Source organism: Fundulus heteroclitus, unplaced genomic scaffold, assembly GCF_011125445.2.
Source record: "Fundulus heteroclitus isolate FHET01 unplaced genomic scaffold, MU-UCD_Fhet_4.1 scaffold_301, whole genome shotgun sequence".
In the NCBI taxonomy this organism is placed as follows: Eukaryota; Metazoa; Chordata; class Actinopteri; order Cyprinodontiformes; family Fundulidae; genus Fundulus; species Fundulus heteroclitus.
The window spans coordinates 59,183-78,028 of record NW_023396711.1 but is presented as its reverse complement, the minus strand read 5'-3'; the positions used below and the strand labels follow the sequence as shown (position 1 = coordinate 78,028).

The 18,846-nt window shown below is 36.6% G+C and overlaps 2 long non-coding RNA genes across 2 annotated transcripts; one reads left to right on the top strand and one right to left on the bottom strand.

The window, feature by feature from the left end:
* The first annotated feature begins 1,976 nt into the window (after positions 1-1,976).
* LOC118559499 lies at positions 1,977-6,182 on the top strand. The gene is made up of 5 exons (XR_004928900.1): positions 1,977-2,148; positions 3,425-3,532; positions 3,658-3,890; positions 3,984-4,102; positions 5,596-6,182. It is a non-coding gene; the product is annotated as an uncharacterized LOC118559499 (long non-coding RNA).
* Positions 6,183-6,842: 660 nt separating this feature from the next.
* Positions 6,843-12,616, bottom strand: LOC118559498. The gene is made up of 4 exons (XR_004928899.1): positions 12,358-12,616; positions 10,932-11,101; positions 7,728-7,934; positions 6,843-7,613 (listed from the first exon to the last, which is right to left on the bottom strand). It is a non-coding gene; the product is annotated as an uncharacterized LOC118559498 (long non-coding RNA).
* Positions 12,617-18,846: the final 6,230 nt, after the last annotated feature.

The following is an 18,846-nucleotide window of genomic DNA, read 5'->3' as shown; positions in this document are numbered from 1 at the left end:
AATTGGCAAACTTATTGACAACTCTTTGTGTTGAGCTGTTACTCTTTGCACAACATTTTGGCAGATTTAATGCAGTAAGAACACTGCATGCTGTGGAAATATCACTGAAGCAGTCTTAGGTGTTGGTTGAAGCGTTTTCAAGTCCGGTGTCCTTGGGACATTTTCTGATGTGTCTGCCGAGCCTTTTAGTTCTGCAAGTCATGTGAAACTTGTTAACATAAATTGTTAAATAACATTATGCTTGGTTGGTTAAATTCTAAAACTAACTTAGGATGAAATCTTAGTGCATAAGGGAGTAGTTGTTGGAACAGCCATCTGGGTTTTTTTGCATTGCAGGTGGCAAGTCCCAAGAAATGGCCAAACCATTTGATTATTCTGCTGCTTAGTGAGGAGAGAACCGTCATGCAAATGAAGGAAAAAGTCCATTTTAGTGTATTGTAAGAACTTTAAATAGAAATATTCATGCTTTTGATAATTGACAGTGCTATTGATACAAATTGTTTAAATTTGGATTTCACTATGGCTTAGAATAAATTAGTATTTACCATGTAAATTCTGGAAAACACTCTTAAGATCTGCCACGTCATGGAGTTAGACTAACAGTGTCTCTATCAGCAAGGACCAATATGTGAACAAGAGCCTTGCTAAGCCCATGAACCCGTGGCCCATCATTTAAAAAGGAATGTCCAGTCATTCTGCCAGCTAAGAAGTAGAAGGTACCATATGGTCTTGTTGCCCCTCAAAGAGAAGGGTTATGTTGGATGTACCTGGGATAGAACAGTCTAAGCAAAATAAAAACCATATGCATCCACTGATTTAATAGTTGACTAAAAAATTGTGAATCTGTCATGTCACCTAAATTCATGCATACAATTTTGTATCTTTAGTTAAAATCTCATTGTTTCTTATCTCTGAATCAAACAGTTTGATGTATTACATAAAAATCTCACTCTACAGTATTTGAAAAAGAATGGAAACATATCACTATGGGCCTTGCTAAAAATGTCTCTGGACCACAGTGCCAACAGCTGTCACCTGCGTCCTCATAAGCATTACCTTGTAAAGAACAATAAAAAGGTTTTGCCCAGTCAGTGTGGGCTCTTGTAGAAAGCAATGATCTCACGACTCTGGTATGTTTAGTCCTGTCGGATGTATGAAGGCAGATTTGTGTCTTTATTATTCAATCAAAAAAAAAGGTTGCTTCAATCAAAAAATATATTTTCAATAAAAAAAAATTCACTTCAATTAAAAAAAAACTTTTCAATCAAAGAAAAAAAGTATTTGAATCCAAAAATATATTGGAGACTCAAAAAAATACATTTGAACACTGATTTTCTTTGATTGAAAATGTTTTCTTTGATAGAAGTCCGTTTTTTTTGTTTGAAGCAATGTTTTTAATTGAAGTAGCATTGTTTTTTGATTGGACCATATAATGGGTGGGACATTTGTGTCTTTATCATTCAATCAAAAAATAAGTTGCTTCAAACAAACAAACAAGGGAATCAATAAAAAAAGTCACTTCAATCAAAAGATAAACGTTTTCAATCATAGAAAATAGTTTTGAATGCAAATAAAATATTTGAGACTCCAAAAATTGCATTTGAACACTTTTTTTTTAATTGAAAATGTTTTATTTGATTGAAGTAATCTTTTTTTGCGTTTGGGGTATACATGGGTAGGACATTTGTGTCTTAATCATTCAATTCCAAAAAAGTTGTTTCAATCAAAAAAAATATTTTCAATTAAAAAAAAAAAATTAAATGCAAAAAAAAATTACACGTCAATAAAAAAGTATTGAAGAGAATGTGTTTTTTCGTTGTTTTTTTTTTTTTGAAGAAAAAAAAATTTTGAAGTTCAACATTTTTTGATTAAATAACTTTTTTTTGAAGAGAAAAAAGTTTTAAAGTTCAATTTTTTTTGATTGAATCATTTTTTTTTAAGTGAAAAAAGTTTTGAAGTTCAAATTTCTTCGATTGAATCATTTTGGAACAAACGTACCGTGGTGGGCGGGTGCTTCTCTATTGGTCAGACATGTTTGATTGACAAGTGTCTACACCAACGACGTCTTTCTGACAAAGAAGTCTTGTTCGGCACTCTCCAGGCCAGACAGCTTTTTACCAGCAAGAGGGAACAGCGGTGAAGTTGTCGGTAAGTAGATAAAACAGGTTGAAAATAATTGTTGTCATGTTATTAGCCTATTCTGTTGATATTTACAATAAATTGTACGCTTACTAACTTTGTTCACGTTGAGGAATGTTTGTAATGGTGTGAGGTTAGATGTCTAAATATTTTCAGACAGGCAAGCAAAGTGGGCGAACCTATGGCCCCCACGCAGCAGCTTGCTATGTGCTAAAGAGCTACTGTGTTGAGTAGCCACAGCGCTGCCTGTTTAGTAGATGCTTTTATCTTGAGAGCGGGATATAGGCTGCTTAAGCTGCTGTTAGTCGAGGTGCATGCGTCTCTCTCCCCCCTCCCCCCATACATTTACCGCTGGGTCCGGTGTCGGCCAAGTTTTTTTTTTTTTTTTTTTTAATGAACTTTATTTAAACAAAGTAAGTACAAACAAGTAAGGCAATAGCAACAGTGCAATTCTATGGAAGGCATAGTAGAGGCAGATTTCAAAATGGAAATACAAAGTAACATTGACGGTGTAGGCCAAGTGCCATGTACTGTGCAGGGTATGGCAGGCCGTTTTAACATTTATTAGCTTGACTGAATATGAATTTCAGACATCTCAAATACGGAATAAGATTTTTGCACTTAAAATAATAACAGTTCATCTACATCATCTTATTTCAAGTGCAGAATAGCTAATAACCTTCTTTTAGGGGTAAGAATACTCATTCCATTGGCAAATAGTCTTATTTAGCTGCTCAAATCAAGGAAGAATACACTGATTTCAAGAAAGTTTTACTCACTTTTAGTTCCCTTTTTGCAGTGCTAAAGTCTTGACTTAATGTGTATTTCAGATATCTCCAACAGAATTCTTGCTATCTAAAGTGGAAACTTTAGATATCTTAAATATAATTATTTATAGTAGAAATTACATCACTTTTCACATTTATGTGTAGTGGGATTTTACTTTCGGATATCTAAAATAACTTTCTTCCTATCTAAAATAAACTTTCTGGATGTCTGAAAACTAATCCTGGATCTCCATAATCCATTTTTTACCGGTCATAGTTTTTATTTCAGATATCAAAAATCAATGATCAAAAGTTTTGAAACCAATATGTAAGACATCCAACTTTGTAAATTCCGCTTTCTGTCCGTCAATTTGCGTTGGTAGTAATTGACAGAATTGCAAGAAAAGGGCATGAAACTGAGCGAGCCCTTAGCCAGGGAATGTGTAGCGACAGAGAGCGACGTTCAATAGAAAGTTGTGTAAGAAACCTTCACAGAATTGAACATTTATTGTCTACAGAAACCTACAATGAACAGTAAAGCAGTTTGACTGAGGTTGGAGTGCTAGCAATAGCTCATTTCCATCGAACCGAGGATCGTCGTTTCTTCATAAGGCGGGTTAGTTCAGGTAAGTCCTCACAAACAAAATTTATTTTCTTTTTTTTTATTAATTGATTTCTATTTTATTTTTTTGCTGTTAAAGATTGGGTTGTCTTCTGTATAAAATGTAATACTTAACATTTGTTTTCCTAGGGCGGAGTGGCAGACCATCTATTGTTACCAGAGAGCACATAGACGTCCTTATGAAGCAAGGACATACAATCAAAAAAAAGGCAAAAATGATGGGATGTTCCTCGTCGTTTTTGAACAACAAATCAAAGCTGGTGGACCTACACATAAGAGGAAGACTGTCTGCCTTAGATGACAATCAGCTGCAAGAGCGTGTGAGCACATTGCAGGACCAGTATCCAAACTCTGGGAATGAGGTTTGTCTTTTCTACAGAAAATTGATATTTAAGTTGGATCCGCTTGTGAGAGTATTTTTTAATCATTAATGCTTTCATGTTTGTATTTTTCAGATGATGAGGGTGCTGCTTCGTGCTCAAGATGTGATTGTCGCACGGGCCAGGGTACGCTAAATGTTGGGAAGGACAAACCTGACATCTGCTGCAAGAAGGTGGAGTCGGACTGTTGCAAGGTGGGCTTACCATGTGCCGTACCCCAACAGTTTGTGGCATATTTATTTATTTATTTATATATATATATATATATATATATATATATATATATATATATATATATATATATATATATATATATATATATGAGAGTGAGACAGGCTGCTTGATTTGCTGTACTGAATCATGGAGAGTGAGCAGAGTTATGCTGGTAGTTACGCCACGTTTCGGTCTGTTGAGTTGGAGGATTTTTCACCCTCCTCATCCCTGGCGGTGTAGGAAGGTTTTTGTGGAGCCAAGCAGGCCAGACTCTGATCAATTTGACCTGCTGGCTCAAGGCCCTGACTCAGTGAAGCCACAACCTGGCGCTGCAGAGTCAAATGGTGGACAGAATTGGTCCTGTTATATATTATCATATATCAGAATCAACATATATTTTCTGCTTTGTAACCCAGGCGGGATCACCGGCAGCTTTGTGCATCATGATTCCTTTGTAATGTGGACACGTCAGCCCCAGATCACCCTCTCTGTATCGTCTCAAACAGCAGGCAGATACCGCAGATCGCCCATGTCCAATGTCCAACCTAGAACCAACATCACAGTCTCTCAGCAGCCCCTTCCCGGCTGCCTCAAGACACTAACTGCAGAACAATTGATTGCTTTCACATACACTCCCCAACAACACATAAAAAGTTGGTAAATTTGTTTTTTGAAGATAAAAAAGGTCGCTAGAGAGTTTGAAAAGTGCAATAGTGCTCTCTATGGAGGCACAAGAAGATGCTCTATTTTTTTGTTTTGTTTTTTAAGACTGAGCTGGCTTTTATAGTCCTGAGCAGCCAGGGGACCAATGTCACACACTCAGAATTACGTTGCACGTGCAGAAACTAATGTTAATTTGAAATTCAATGCAAGAAGTTTGACCCTAGGAAGGCGCCATACTGAGTTTTGGACACAAAAGCCGGATTTCAACAAATATGCATTATAATTTTTCAAAAATAATGACCAGGATATGTAGATAGTACTATAAAACAACCATGTTAAGAGTTTATTGACAACAAACAGCTGATTTGGGGAAGAGTTGCACTTTAACAGAATTTAGCAACCTAGAAACCAGGCTTTTCCATATTTGTTAAGCCTCCTATCTGGGATACCCTCCAGGTTGATATCAGTAGCTCTTTAAATTCTATTGTTGAGTTATTGTGCTCTGAATTGCTTTTTACAGAAAATTATCAAATGAAACAATATAGTGACCTTGAGTGTTTTTCCAGCAATGAATATATAACTTTGTCTTTTTGAAGATTGATAATGTTGATTTTTAGCACTAGGTGATAACGTGTTTCAAATATTTGCTGATATACTAATTCAATTATTCATAATTTCAGCAAAAAATTTTGAAACCATTGATTTATTTCTAATACGGGTTTTCTGATCATTATCGTATATTGTCTCCAGGTAGGGGGTTGTATCCTTATTTTAAGTACTAATTTTATTTTGTGTTGTTTCAACTTTCTAGATGGGGCTTTGTGATACATGGTGCCATCGATGGACACTCGTGTCGGATTACCTCAGCTGCAGTACAAACAATAGGGCAACAACAGTACTCTGTCAGTTTTTGAAAGCAACATCTTACTATGGACTACCATCAAGAGTCAGATCAGACCATGGGGATGAAAACATGCTGCTTGCTTTATGCATGCATCTAGTTCAAGGGCTGGAACACAGAGGCTTCATAACAGGAGAATCAGTTCATAATCAGCGCATAGAACACCTTTGGCAGGATGGATTTTTGCATGTGCTGCAGCATTTCTACCATACATTCTATTGTCTGGAGGACGCAGAGAATCTTAACCCAGATAATGATATCCACAGACTTTCTTTACATATTGTATATCCACCTGAGATTCAAAGGAGGCTGGAACAGTTCAGACAGGCTTGGTACCACCATGGTTTGCCCACAGAAAGTAATCACACAGCAGCTCGTCTGTAATTCTGATGCAGAATACATTTGACAATTATTGACATTTAATCATTCTTTTGCACATTGCCATTATTACTTTATTTTAGATCTGTAAATATTTATTTATTTATATATATATATATATATATATTTATATTTCTTTTGTGGGGAATGTTGTATTTATATAATTGTTGTTTTTATATCTGCAGCGTGTAACGAAAATAATTTCCCACTGAGATTATTAAAGTATTTCTGATTCTGAAATAACTGTTGGGTGCGGTTCGATGAAACCTTGCACTCAGGCCGCTGTGAGGAACTTGTAAACTTTAGTTCAGAAAAAAGGAAGAAGCATGAATACCGTCACTGTATCCCTAACCTAACCTTCGGATGTTTGCGTTTCTACCACATTTTAATTGTGCTCTGAGCGAAAGATTCCGTTTTGCAAATTTAGATGCCCAACTAAGTCAAGACGACAGACGCTCACAACATCTCTTCTATAAGAACTCCAAAGGACTGTACACATTATGCACAAACACATCAGACTAGGTAATATAAAACAGCTTCTTTATTGACTCTAATGGGAAATTCTATATAGTTTGCATATCTTATGTTTCAACCTCTCCCTTACATCTGGTGCTGCTGTCTTACAGGAGTTGTCTGGACCAACATGATCTCACATATAGAACCTTCTGAAAGTATTTAGCCCCCTTGAACTTTTCAACCTTTGGCCAAATTTCAGGCTTCAAACATAAAGATATAAAACTGCATGTTTTCGTGAAGAATCAACAAGTGGGACACAATCATTAAGTGGGACGAAATTTATTCATTCTCTTTCTTTTAAAAAACACATTTTTATTTTGGCCCTCTTCTTGTGTTAAACTTCTCCCTCCTTTTGGCAAAAATATCTGTTTATTTATTTTTTCTTTGTCATTAGTGGCCATGATAAGTTCAGTTTAATATTTTTTTATGTATCAAACTTTAATTTTGAGTATTTTCTTTATTGCCATAAAGACAAACCTAGAAGAGAACATATGATGGTCTTGGATAACAATTTGTCAACTTCCTGAAAGTTGTTAAAATCTAAAACCATTTCAGAAGTTTAATGACAGAACCTGAATCATCTGGCACAGTCTTCTGATATTTTATCCTCAGGACCAGCTAAAGGCTTTTAGTAAAAAACATATGAACAGTATTTTTTAAACACTGGTACACTTTTCAGACTTGTAAAACCACGTTTTATCTTAAAATTAAGTAAAACATTAACAACAGCTGGACAAACATGCAAACCCGTCATCACCTTACAGCGTAACCTTTCATAGTCACATTCGTGATCATTTAAGAAACTCCAAAGGTCGGAGCTTGCAAAATTCCCTCCATCATGTATATTCTAACAGCCTTGTAGGAGGAGTGCAGTGACAGATACAACAGGACAACAACACTAGTATTGGCTTCTGGGTAAATTGTCTTGGTGTCATGCAGAAACTGGATTTCAGGCTGGCAGGAAAAGCCAATTGGAGGGATGGCAGAGGCTCCAGAGGTGAACATCGAGAGAGAGGGCGGACCATCCTCCTCTTCTATAAGACAAAACAATAGAAGAATACGACTGTTAGACATGGAAAAAATACCCCTGATGTATTGTACAAAGTAATTTTAAATTTATGGAAATTGACTAAAATGCAAAAACAGACCTTTAATGTCAATCAGCCAGTCACTCCTAAAGCAGACCAACTGGTTCTCCAGAACGCGCTGATTGCTGCCCTGAGCAGAATAGGCCACTGTGGCTCATGTCCCTGGCAGTGAGGGCTTTCTCCTCACACACGGACATGTCAGGAACAACAGCTGGGTTTTTCTGCAGCTCTTTCAGTAGCCCCAGAATCTTGAAGCCCTCTGCAAACCTAAGAGGCAAGGCAAGTTTATTTCTAAAGCACATCTAATGTACAAGAAAATTTCTACAAAAACCTTAAAGCAAGGTACAGAGGACATTAAAAAAGTACATATAAAAAAACAAACATGATTAACAAACAATTTATTAAAGGAACAATAAGCATTATTTTGACACAAGGTTGTGCTTTAGCACTGTCTGTAGACCAAAACAATTATGGGTGCTTTCAAAGGCTGCCTGCACCGCGGCGTGGTGACCACTCTGCATTTCTCAGCGTATTATTAGCATGGTGGACCGCCAGGCTAATATTAACTATAGACCTAAGAACAGGTGGGTCTTTAATCTGGATTTACATAAAAATGTTTTAGCTGAGTCTGGGAGTTTGTTCCAGACATGTGGAGCATAGAAGCTGAATGCAGCTTCTTTAGGTCTACTTCTGACTATGGGAACCGGTCCAGATTGCATCCAGATGACCTGAGAGGTCTTATGGATTTATGTTGGATCAGAAGGCCACTGATGGATCCTGGTCCTAAAAAATTCAGAGCTTTATAGACCAGCAGCATAACTCAAAAGTCTGTCTTCTGACAGTGAGGGAGCCAATGGAAAGACCTCAGAACCAGACTGATGTGGTCCTAGGGTTTGTTTTTAGCTAGGGCTGAATGAGCTGCAGTTGTCTATTACAGGGGTTGGACAATGAAACTGAAACACCTCTTATTTTAGTGTGGTAGCTTTCATGGTCATATTGGACCAGCCTGGTGGCCAATCTTCATTAATTGCACATTGAACCAATAAGAGCAGAGTGTGAAGGTCCAATTAGCAGGGTAAGAGCACAGTTTTGCTCAAAATATTGCACTGCACACAACATTATGGGTGACATACCAGAGTTCAAAAGAGGACAAATTGGATGCACATGGTTCAAACTAGTGATGGGTCCGGCAACACCGATGCGTCGGCGCATGTGTCGAGCTCATAGAGCAAAACCCGTGTCGATGCGCGTATCGATATGGGAAAGTCACGTGACCGATACAGGAACTGTTTCGAACTGACTGACGCGCCAAACTGTTTCTGTTCCCTCTAAGCTGCTCACGTGTGCATTTGCGCACAGCAAAGATATGCTGCGCAGTAAATAAAATCCAAGTTGAACTGTAAACAAAGTAACGGTTAATAATGGTTCATTTTTAACCATGTTGCAACTCTGGTGTGATGGTGTTGTACCACAGTCTCGCTCTGTGAGCGCCAGGTGCTGATCGGAGCGCACCACTGATGGATGGGTTAGGCAGACGCCTTTATGGTTGGGCGGGTTGCGCTGCGCGTCTTTGTTCTGAGCGTCGTTTCAGAAAAAACGGCTGATCTACACTTAGTAGAAAGCTGCTACTCTGAGTAGTTCGATCAATCATTGAACGTGAGCATGAGCATTGAAAGGACATGGCAGCAAAAAATTTTTAATAAATAAATAAATATAAAAGCCAGTCCACAAGCATCCTCGTTCACATTATTTATTGACTGTATCTAAAAAAAAAAAATCAAATATATGTTTAATTCAAATGAAAATATAAAATAATGCAATGCAACATACAATGATTTAAATTGTATTGTGTATACTTGGTCATCAAATCAGTGTCAGTTAACTCTGTCACTGACTTTTAAGGTCCAGCAGGTGTCAGTATTCAGTGACACAGTATCAATACAGTTTGGCAATGTGTTGAAACGCTTCATGACGCCTCATCGACCCATCACTAGTTCAAACATTGTATCCTGAAGGAGGTGCCGTGCATCAGGATGACAATGCACCAATACACACAGCAAGACTGGTGAAAGATTGGTTTGATGACCATGAAAGTGAAGTTGAACATCTCCTATGGCCTGCAGTCACCAGTTCTAAATATTATTGAGCCACTTTGGGGTGTTTTGGAGGAGCGAGTCAGGAAACATTTTCCTCCACCAGCATCACGTCGTGACCTGGCCACTATCCTGCAAGAAGAATGGCTTAAAATCCCTCTGACCACTGTGCAGGACTTGTAGATGTCATTCCCAAAACGAATTGACGCTGTATTGGCCGCAAAAGGAGGCCCTACACCATACTAATAAATATTGTGGTCTGAAACCAGGTGTTTCAGTTTCATTGTCCAACCCCTGTATATTTAAATGGTAGATCTGTAAACATGCTGTTACAATAATTAGGCTGACTGCAGATGAATGAAGGACTAGTTTCTCCAGGTCCTGCAAAGTAATCACACATTTCATCTGATATTCTTAAGGCTGATTTTGTAATTGCCTTAACTTGTTTCTTAAAATTTAGGTCTGAATCTGTCACTAAATCCAGATTTCTGGCCTGGTTGGTGGTTTTTAGAAGTATAGATTAATATCCCTGTCCATCAATCTTACTGATAAAGGCACCACAACACAAGTATGCTAACAGAAACATGGAGGAACCCATTTTTTCCCCTCAGATCTTATGACAACATCAACACCTTTGTTAAGATAAGAGGGTGTGAATATTTTACTGGTCGTGGGCAACTCTCATAGGTCCGTTGACAATAAACTTGACAGCGGAGCGAACTAGGGAGTCCTTATTTCTCCAGTTTGGGACATGCCTAAGGCAACCCTTGATGCTAATGCTGTCTGCAGCTTCTTCAATGGCAAAATTAGCCTCATTGGTGATTTCACTTTCTTTTGTCTGAATAAAGATGAATACACATGAGTCCACCCAGCCTCTCCCCCAGTGACCGCTGGAGATAGGCACCAGCAACCCCCGCCACCCCATCAGGGATTAGGCGGGTCTGAAAATGGATGGACGGACACATGAGTCCCACCAATAAACTCATACTAAGTGCATGTCTTTGGACAATGGAAGGAAACCGGTGTGCCTAAAGGGGGCCACATATACACAGGGAGAACATGCAAACTTCACACAGAGGCTTTTAAGCCTCATCTGTGGTAGGCCCACATTATCCAGGACTAAGCATTTTAAAAAGTATTGAAGGTGACAAATGACAGTTTATACTCATACCTTGATTAGCTGCTCCCGGAGTTTGTGATCATGCAGAACTTCTGGTCTGAAAGGGGCCTTTGGAAGCCCGCAAATTGCTGAAACAGCCCTTCTGAGAAAAAATGGTGGGCAACTCCTCCACGGACAACACAGACTACTTGCTACAAAGTAGTACAACTTTGCTTCCAATGCTGCAGAAGAAACATAAAAGGATGGTTAGTTAAATGACTACCCAAGACTAAATTCCTCTGCTTAAAATAGACTGAATTCACTAGAATGAGGAAGGCATGATTAAAAACGAACCCTGACATACAAAATACCCTAGCACTAATATGTGACGTTTATTTGATGGCTGGCTGGAGAAATACTCATGTCCACTCCACTGATCAGCTAAGACAAAATGGCTTTTAGGGTAACTCTGAGAGATGGGAAGAGGAGAAATATTAACTGTAATGTAACAATTCTATAATCTTATTTTAAAAGTTTTGGTTTTTTGTGACCAGAAGTTCAATTCAATTTATTTAAATGTTATTTATATAGTGCCAATTCACAACACAACCTTGTATAGGCATATTTAAATTTTAGATATCTGAAATTCCAATTTAATTCGTCATATAATCAGTAGTGGATATATGTAATGTCATTTCTACTAGTAGAAATATATTTTTGATGTCAAGAATTATATATCTGGATATCTAGAATGTTTTATTTATTTTTTATATCTGAAATGATGATGACTAGTATTGACTGGATTATGGAGATCTGAAATTAGATTTCATCCTAGTCGGAATTCAGTTTTAGACATCCGGAATGTTTATTTTAGATTGGAAGAATGTTATTGTAGATGTCTGTAAATAAAAGCCCTATACACATGAATGGGGAAAGTGACGTAATTTGTACTACTTTGAATTATATTCAAGATATCTGAAATATTCATTTTAGATAGGACAAATGTTATTGTAGATGTCTGAAATGTAAATTTTGACTAGGAAGGAATGTATTTGAGATGTCTGGTATACATATTCAGTCAAGCTAATAAATGTTAAAACGGCCTGCCATACCCTGCACAGTACATGGCACTTGGCCGACACGGGACCCAGCGGTAAATGTATGGGGGGAGGGGGGGGAGAGACGCATGCACCTCGACTAACAGCAGCTTAAGCAGCCTATATCCCGCTCTCAAGATAAAAGCATCTACTAAACAGGCAGCGCTGTGGCTACTTTACTCAACACAGTAGCTCTTTAGCACATAGCAAGCTGCTGCGTGGGGGCCATAGGTTCGCCCACTTTGCTTGCCTGTCTGAAAATATTTAGACATCTAACCTCACACCATTACAAACATTCCTCAACGTGAACAAAGTTAGTAAGCGTACAATTTATTGTAAATATCAACAGAATAGGCTAATAACATGACAACAATTATTTTCAACCTGTTTTATCTACTTACCGACAACTTCACCGCTGTTCCCTCTTGCTGTTAAAAAGCTGTCTGGCCTGGGGAGTGCCGAACAAGACTTCTTTGTCAGAAAGACGTCGTTGGTGTAGACACTTGTCAATCAAACATGTCTGACCAATAGAGAAGCACCCGCCCACCACGGTACGTTTGTTCCAAAATGATTCAATCGAAAAAATTTGAACTTCAAAACTTTTTGAGCTTCAAAAAAAAAAGTGATTCAAACGAAAAAATCTGAACTTCAAAACTTTTTTCACTTAAAAAAAAAAATGATTCAATCAAAAAAAATTGAACTTTAAAACTTTTTTCTCTTCAAAAAAAAAGTTATTTAATCAAAAAATGTTGAACTTCAAATTTTTTTTTCTTCAAAAAAAAAAAAAAAAAAACAACTAAAAAACACATTCTCTTCAATACCTTTTTATTGACGTGTAATTTTTTTTTGCATTTAATTTATTTATTTTTAATTGAAAATATTTTTTTTGATTGAAACAACTTTTTTGGAATTGAATGATTAAGACACAAATGTCCTACCCATGTATACCCCAAACGCAAAAAAAGATTACTTCAATCAAAGAAAACATTTTCAATTAAAAAAAAAGTGTTCAAATGCAATTTTTGGAGTCTCAAATATTTTATTTGCATTCAAAACTATTTTCTATGATTGAAAACGTTTATCTTTTGATTGAAGTGACTTTTTTTTATTGATTCCCTTGTTTGTTTGTTTGAAGCAACTTATTTTTTGATTGAATGATAAAGACACAAATGTCCCACCCATTATATGGTCCAATCAAAAAACAATGCTACTTCAATTAAAAACATTGCTTCAAACAAAAAAAAAACGGACTTCTATCAAAGAAAACATTTTCAATCAAAGAAAATCAGTGTTCAAATGTATTTTTTTGAGTCTCAAATATATTTTTGGATTCAAATACTTTTTTTCTTTGATTGAAAAGTTTTTTTTTAATTGAAGTGAATTTTTTTTTAATTGAAAATATATTTTTTGATTGAAGCAACCTTTTTTTTGATTGAATAATAAAGACACAAATCTGCCTTCATACAAAACCAAACAAAAACCCACTCTTTATTGATAATTGGAGACCTATAAGTCTACTCAATAATGATTATAAAATTATGGCTTCAATACTTGCTTCCAGAGTTAAAGAGGTTTTGGACACAGTTATTGATGAGACACAATCAGGCTTTATGAGGAACAGACACATCTCTAACAACATCAGACTTGTTCTAGACCTACTTGATTATTCATATTTGGTACCTGATGAAAGTTTTATTCTTTTCCTGGATTTCTATAAGGCCTTTGACACAATTGAACATCAATTAATTTTTCAAACCTTAAGAAAATTTGGTTTTGGTCCCTTTTTTTGTAACACAGTCAAAACATTATACTCCAATTGCAATAGTGCTATTAAATTGCCAAACGGCACCACCCCTAGATTTGACCTAAAACGTGGCATTCGTCAAGGATGTCCCGTTTCACCATACTTATTCTTACTTTGCTCTCAAATCCTTACAACTCATGTTTCCAATAGTGCCGTACAAGGAATCTGCATAGCTAATAAAGAGCCAACACTATTTTTAAGGAATGCAAACCAGATCCCTCTGGCCTTAGATGTGATTAATACCTTTTCCAAGGCCTCCGGATTATTTTTACATTTAAAAAAATGTGAATTGCTACCGATTAAGGTTTGTCATGCTAATGATATTTGCAATATTCCTATTAAGCAAGAAGTTTCTTATTTAGGAATTTTAATCTCTAAAGACCAAAAGTTAAGATGCTCCTCTAATTTTATACCAATTATACAGAAAACCAAAACTAAACTGAACCAGTGGCTTCAGAGGGATTTATCTCTAAGAGGAAGAGTGTTGATTTCTAAAGCTGAAGGATTATCCCGACTGACTTATGCTGCTTTCCCCTTACATTTAGACAACAAAATCTGTAGAGATATTGATCGTATGCTTCTTAATTTTATATGGAAAAATTGTACTCACTATATTAAAAAAAAAACGTTATTATGAATAATTATGAATCAGGTGGACTTAACTTTCTGGATTTCTCTACCCTAAATAACACATTTAAAATTAAATGGGCTAAACTCTTCCTTAAGAATCCAGCCTCTATCTGGAACCTCATACCGCATCACATTTTCTCGCGCTTTGGTGGATTCAACTTCATATTACATTGTAATTACAATGTTGAGAAACTTCCTGTAAAACTCTCATCTTTCCATAAGCAGGTACTCTTAGCGTGGACGCTCATTTATAAGCATAACTTCTCACCTCAAGAAATACCTCATCTGGAACAACAGAGATATTTTGTTTAAAAATAGGTCACTGTATCTTGAAACTTGGGTTCAAAATGGAGTCTTACTTTTGGCTCAGCTGATTAATAAAGTGGGAGAATTAATAAATTACAATGAGTTCTGCTCAATATATAATTTTCCAGTTAGTATCCAGGAATTCTCTATGGTGATTAATGCTATACCTTTGGGCACCTTAATGCTGTTTAAAAACACTAATTATACTCTGTCTGTTCCACCTGGTATCCCTGTTCTAGCCAAATCATCTGTGGGTAAAATCTGTTTTTCACTGGAGTTTAGGAAAAGCAATGAGAGAATACGCAGATTGTTCCAAGAAATTATTGTTTCTCGCCCAGCCATAACATTTTACTGGAGCCGTTACATCCCAGATATTCACTGGAAAACAGTTTGGATGGTTCCCCAAAAATATTTAATTGTAAACAAGGTGAAGGAAGTGTCATTTAAAATTCTCCATAAAATTTACCCTGCTAAACACTATATGGTAAAATTTAAAAGCGACATAAACACTAATTGCAGTTTCTGTGAAGGCCATCCAGAAACGGTGACGCATCTCTTTTGGCTCTGCCCTTTTATATGTTACAGGTCCCAAATATGGGACTGTAATAACAAATTTAAATATCCTGAAAGACCGGTGAAATAAAAGGAGATTTAGACACAGCAGCTTTCCATGTTTTCTCCCAAATTGGATCTGAGTTATTTATTCAGAATAAACCACAAAACACCTGTGCATCAACTGTCTCGCTCAAGCTCCAGTGTGGTGCACAACACACAAAGCACACAATACACAAATATACAATAGTAGATAGCAATGCATACATAACAATTCATACAAAACATTGCCATATTTTAATCTCCCAATATAACAGAATTTCACATATCCTATGCTCTATATTCATCTTCCAACATATCAGTTATCCAAGGCCACTGTGGCTTCATAGAGTGCTTTAACATGGCTACATTATGATTAAAGTTGTAGCTGCATATAGCTGCCTAGCGAATACTGGGCTAAAACATTCAAACTGCATTTGATTACTGACAAAGGCTACAAGATATAAGAATCACTTTAAATCACTTAAACTAAATAGCAATGACCATTTACAAAACCCTTTGTAAACCCTGTTTGTGCGGACTAATTCCTACTTGTTCAAGTTGGCAAAATAACCGTTTCTAAAAACAGTGTGTACTTATTCATCTTCACCCGTGTGTATTTGCTAAATCATAGTCATTAAACTTGTCAACATAACCGCTTCTAACAAGCAGAGTGTCGGAGCTCAACATGCTATGTTACCTGAAAATGAACCAAGAGACGGTGTAGGTACCAGATTGACTCGGGCTGCCAGATTGGCTCGGGTGCTACCCGATGACGTCTACATATGGCAACTCAACTCAAACAAACTAGATTATGCGCCCGCGGTCTCCATTTGTTACAAATAAATTTTATTTTGTTAATTTACGGTTATTTTCCTGTAAATTAGTCGAAGCATGAAAACTTTTAACATCATTTTGGAATACTTGTGTGGTAGTCTGACAATTTAATCAGTAATTTTGCAGGATCAAAGAAGTTACAACCTTAGAGAAATTTAATTCCTCCAATTTTTTTAAGTTGTGAAGGGAAACTAAACCATAAACTCATTTCATTTTTAATAAAAGTCAGCAGCCACATTTAATTTTATCACGGCATTCATCACTGTAAAATCAATAACGTTCATTCCTCCTTTTTGTACTGATGTTGTTCTTTCTGATCACATGTTTTTTTATTATTCCAGATGAAATTGTGATGAATTTGATTATTTTTTTATTGTGGTATTTGGTACATTTAAGATATATGCTGGATAAATTAGTCTGGCTAGCCCTTCCATTTTTGTTAACAATATTCTTCCAAACATTGAGCCAATTGTCAAATATTTGTTGTTTTTTTTAATTTATTTGTAAAATGGCTTGAATATTTGTTCAAGCTTTTGAGAAAAAAGAAACCGCTAAATTAACTTAATAAAATTGATTCATTACAAATGCAGACTGCGGGCTCTATGTAGTTTGTTTGAGTGGTGTTGCCATAAAGTGACGTCATCGGGAGGCGCAGGGACCATGGCGATTTTCTTCGTAAAATTGTCCGTTTACAAGCCGCAATCCCGCTCTCGAATAAAACCTACACCCCGCTATAATTACTTTAGTAAGTTGTCCAGACCAATTACAATATGTTGCGCAATTGAGCAAACGTTAAACCAACAATGTATAGTGACGTCATCAGAAGACGCAGGACCCGAGTCAATCTGGCAGCCCGAGTCAATCTGGTACCTACACCCATAGACATAATATAAGAGTAGACCCCGCATTGACTGTCGCAGCGCAGGAATTACGGCAGCCATCTTGGGGCGGTAGAACTTCTACCCTATCCTGCTGATTTAAACTGGTCAGACGAAGGATGCCTCAGCACTGTGCGGCGTTTTTCTGTTTGAATCGACGGACTATTGACGTCAGGGCTCGAGGGATAACTTTCCACAAGTAAGATGAACATATATCGTTTATATTTTTTGATTAGAATGTGATTTATCTCTATTTTTGTCCACCAACAAAAATCAAGCTAGCTAACGTTTGGTGCTGGTGTCGTGCCAAACGTGTTACTCCCGACAAAATAGGCTAATTTAAATAATGTAAGACTTCATGTAATGACAAAAGATCTCAGATATTTCCCAGCATTTATTTAGATTAACTGATGCAGGAAGGCAATTCAAGAAATAAAACAAATATTCTTGTGGTAACATTTACTAGTAAATTACATACACATTGATGTTATAACTGCATTATTTACATGTAATTCACCCTATCAAAAGTATAACACCTCTGATATCTCATAGCCAGCTTGAAATACAGACAACAGAACATCAGACCAGAAGACTTTTCAAGCTTACTCAGATCTTCAGCAGTTTTTGTTCATCTCAACAGATATATATCAAAATCTCTTGCTGAAGTAACGTAGTAAGACATTTCTAACTTTGAAAATAGAAAAATAGGAAGAAAATAAAAAAGAGGAGTGTCTACATAAAACACTGTTCAAAATATGTCAATGTTGTTTTCTTCAATTTACAAATCGTTTGTTCTGTTATGAAGGTTTCCCAAAGACAAAGATATGAGAAAGAAGTGGGAAGTTTCTACAAGGAGAGAGGGATTCACTGCAAGTAATACTTCCGTGCTTTGCAGTGAGCATTTTAAAGAAGAAGATTTTGACAGGACAGGTCAGATTGTCCGACTAAAAGATAGCGTTGTTCCATCAGAATTCAACTTCCCTGCTCACCTCCAAAAAGTAGGTGTATCCCCATAAGTCTATTGCTTTCCATAAATATACATATTTTATTATCATTTACAAGACAGAGTGTGGTATTTATCCCTATATTTGTTTACATATACAAGTACATATAAACTGTAAAGTTAATCTTCATAATGCTTCTTCATTTTAGCCGGTAAAGGTCAGGACAACACTAACTTCCAGAAGAACTGAAGCTAGCCATTCTATGGTCTCTCAAGATGACCAAGAAACATTTACTCCACAGCCTCAACCTATTGATGTGAGTATTTCTATTGTAAACATTATGTAATGATGCTCATGGTCTTATTAAAATCTCACTTGTTTGTTTCTGCTCATATTAAACACACTGACAAATAAAAGCGTACACACAAACGAAGACACAAGCAGCCACAGTGGTGCTACTTTATGAAATAATGTGAGTTACACTGTAGTTATGCCAAAGTCATGTGTAAGAGGTTTATCCCTTTGTCTAATAGGATCATTGCTATGCCTTGCCGGCTTCTCGTACCGCGCTCACAGCCAAACTGAAGGAAGCCTTGGCAAGAGTGGAATGTCTGGAGCGGGAAAAGAAAAACAGCATGACCAGAGAAAAGAGGGCAAAGACCACAATTAGGTGTCTTTTGGGGGATTTGAAGGAAAAGAACCTCATTAACGAAGAGCTCAAAGAGAGGCTTGAATTCTACTCAGGTACGAAGTAAACACACATCTTATTCTTACTCCTTTTTTATCATCCTTAGCTATATAAAGGAGAGTCTGTTAATTTTTGTCCTTAAAATTTTAGATCTTCAGATTGACTTTATGAAAAATAAGGTCCATGAGTACACAAAGGAGCACAGAGAGTTT